The 3555-nt window shown below is 43.5% G+C and overlaps 1 pseudogene across 1 annotated transcript; it reads right to left on the bottom strand.

The window, feature by feature from the left end:
• Positions 1 to 2336: 2336 nt before the first annotated feature.
• Positions 2337 to 3352, bottom strand: LOC310823841 (phosphatidylinositol 3,4,5-trisphosphate 3-phosphatase and dual-specificity protein phosphatase PTEN-like; annotated as a pseudogene). Its single transcript has one exon. The product of its transcript is annotated as a phosphatidylinositol 3,4,5-trisphosphate 3-phosphatase and dual-specificity protein phosphatase PTEN-like (transcript).
• Between the last annotated feature and the right edge of the window lie 203 nt (positions 3353 to 3555).

Below are 3555 nucleotides of genomic sequence, written 5' to 3'. Positions count from 1 at the left end.
CACCTCATCCAAAATGAGGATTTGCCTTCGGATCGTTCAACTTAATCTTCAGAATCCCTTCCATCTTCCTCATCGCTGTCATCGTCATCCAGATACCCAGGTTTTGGATATAATTCAGGACTATAATAGTCATCAGGCATTCCTGAATCTTTACGGTCTTCTCTTCTTCCCTTCATAACTGCCATTTGAAGTGCCTGAGTATTCATTGCCTTGTCAATTCCTCGTGTTATTAGTCCTCTTATGATTGGAATGCAACATAGTATTCTCTGGATCCAAGGAACTGCAAGCACTCTGCTTCGCAGAGTGGGGCAAAGGCAATTGCTTGAAATGGCTTTATCCCCAAACTTGTTCCTGCAACATCAGAGCCCTTCACGCTCTTCAGCCAGTCTGCTTTTAGCTCCCCACAGTTTTTCCAATTGAATTTGGTATTCATGATTATTAACGAGCTTTCTTTTGCTTTGGAGCACATATAACAGTCTTTTTTGCTATGAGTCTCTCCAGTGTATTTCATCCATTGATACCAGAGGTTCCTTCTTGCTTGTATCATCAGTGGATCTTGAATTGAGTCCTGTGCTGACCTTGTTTCATTCTCATTTATTTCCTCTCCATCTCTTCGACTTTCTTCATCGCCTCCAACTCCTTTCTCATCCATTCAAAATCCTTTTCTTTCTCCTTCTCACTCCTCTGCCCATTTCATCACCTCCATCCTCTCTTTCACTTGTTTCACGTCGCATTCTTTCTCCTCCAGAACTTTCTCCTTCTCTCTCCTCTTTTCCATATCCTCCCTCGTTATCTGTTCATCAATTGTGAGGTTTTTCTCAATAGTGAGTTCTTGTGTTACATCTGACTCCATTGTGGTAGTTTCCATCATCTTCTGAGTTTTAATCTCCATTGTCTGAGTTGGTCCAATTTCATGTCCAACCATAAACATTGTAGGCTCATTCATGGTGGAAACAATTTCTTCTTGAACTAATGGGGTCACTATCTCAGCTTTGTCGACAGGCTCTGGCTCTGTGGTATATTCTTGTTCTATCACTGTGGGTTCAAACTCTAAAGTTGTTTGCACTTGTCTGTTAGTTGTATACGCGGTTACAGATTCTGGCTCTGGCTTAGGACTCGTCAACTCTTCTTGATATTTTTCTGATCGTGTTTTATACGTTGTTAGCTCCATTGACATTTCCACTTCCGGTTCCTTTGTTGTTGTCTCCGATTCCTATATTTCCTCAGTAACTGTATCTGTGAGGAATTCTAGTACTGACTACCAAAGCGTTGTTTAATCCCTAACTTTTGAGTTGTTAAGTTTCACCGTCTTATCTACAAATTCTTTGCCATTGTCTGATGAAATTCGATCAGGAATTCCCCAGCGTGATATCACCTCACGGCATAAGAATTTAGCAACTGACAGGGCATCTTTTCTTTTGGTTGGGCATGCTTCTACCCATCTGCTAAACCTATCGACAACAAATCTATCGACAACAACAATATCTTTTGCCTCCTACAGGGCGAATCATATTCACGTAGTCGAGGACTAGTTCCTTCATTGGCCCACTTGGTGTTGGGATGTGTCCTGGAGGAGTTAATACTCCTCTTCTAATATTGTTTTTCAAACAGATTGTGCATCTACCTATGACATGGTCAATTTGTTCTAGTAGGTATGGTGCCCAAAATCCGTATTCTTTTGTAATTTTCCTTCTCACCTCCCCCCTCGCTACATGGGCGAGCCCATGAGCGTCATGTATCAACAGTCCTAGCTAGTTAGGAGGTGCAACTATCAAACCCTCATTGTTCCTCCAGAGGCCTGTAGCATCCTGACTCGCTCCTCTGACAAGCCACAAGTTCTTATCTAGTGTACTTGCTTCCTCTTGCAACATGTTCAAGTCTTTGGGAGTAATTGTCTCTTTTAACTCCACTTCGTGTGTCACCAAAAGAACTGCACCTGGTCTGTCTGCTCCAGTTGGCTGGGGGATGCTCAAAAATTGTTCCGTTCCCTCCTGATGTGGTATCTGAAGTTTTCAGGTGATGGGAATTCTCAAGTCTTGGTTCTGCCATCCTGGTAGATTGGTGATGGGCTGTTTCCTTACCCCATCTCAGTCGTGCTCCTGAGCGGAGTCAGTTAAAAGTGAATCAAAATATGTTTAGCTAAGTTTCGCAAAGTATCCTCCTTCTATGTCTCAAGATGAGCAACATATAGCTTACTTATAAAAGTTAGATTTAACTTTGAAACACTCACTATCGCAAAGTTCTGAATGGCAACACATGTTACTCCTCAAATGATTCGTCAGAGCTATTGTAGCTAACTATCGTAAACTATTTCAGTGCTGCTAGCAATCGTCGCCTTTTCCAAGTTGGAACTTCATCGCCACAACAGTGTCCAGTGTGCTATGGATTGTCCTAAACGAACTACACATTCCTGGCAATATTGCAACTTTTTCTGAGAGGCTTTGTGTCCTTTTTCATCATCTTGTTCTGCTTGTGGAAGAACTCCACATTGATGTCTCCACAGACAGGCAGTGGCTGGGGGAACTCAAAGTACATATGCTTGTCCCCTCGCCTTGTGTGCACTGTGTTGGACGTATGGATCTTGATTTTTAGTTGATAAACCACAAACTGCGGATCCCAATGCCAATTCCCTTTCTTGAAGGCCTGAGGAATTGGGTCACTCCTGTTTTTAACAGTACTGTCCCTGCAGGTGCCTCCACTAAGCATGGGGAGCGTCTCAAACACCATTTTGTGGAAGAGCAGAGCGATGGGCTTGTATTCTAGCTGGTTCTTCAGAAAGTAGCTGTAGTAGTAGACATAGCGTCGCTGGCTTGGGATTGTGACTCCCTTCTTGTCTCTTGTCCGCACTTCCCCGTAGAAGTCGAGTGCTTCCTATGCCTCCAGGAACTTCCCTCGGTGGAGGAGATAAGTGCAGATCATGACGCCGGTGAGGCCCTTCCCTGCCTTGCAGTGGATGGCCGCCACATGATGGTCATCCTCACTTAGCCACTGGTCCAGGTCTTCACAGAATGGCTTGATTAGCTCCAGCTGAGGCTGGTTGTGGTCTTCAAAGGGGTACTGTGCAACTCTGCAGTTAAACTTTGCGGTGTCGTAATGTCGCTCAGTGCAAAGATTATATATCTTATAATGATTTTTGTGTTTTGAGTCCAGAAACCGTACTACATCGTCTATGTTGTTTCTGTAGACACTCTCAAGTCTTTCTGCAGGAAAGCCCATAGCAATTATATTCGGATAAATATAGGTCAAGTCCAAGTCAAACCCATCTTCCTGGTATCTCCTTTTGTTTCGGCTGACAATTTCCTTTATTATTGCAGCCATATCTGTGACAGGAGTCCTTAAGGTATTGAGCTTAAGAGAGAGTATTGTTGTCTTTGTACGAAACGCTGCCAATATGTTTCTCCCTCGCAATCCCGTTGGTGTCACCACTAGCTAATGCTAGCTAGCTCTCTTTGTGGTTGTCTGGGATCTCAGGGTCAGACAACTGGGTGATGGAGGTCATGATAGGTGTCGTCTTAACTTTATTGGAGTGTATAGCGTCTCTATGTCTTCAAAATA

This window comes from Argentina silus, assembly GCF_951799395.1.
Source record: "Argentina silus genome assembly, chromosome: Y".
Taxonomy (NCBI): domain Eukaryota; kingdom Metazoa; phylum Chordata; class Actinopteri; order Argentiniformes; family Argentinidae; genus Argentina; species Argentina silus.
The sequence above is the reverse complement of the archived record's forward strand: the minus strand, read 5'-3'. Positions and strand labels throughout refer to the sequence as shown.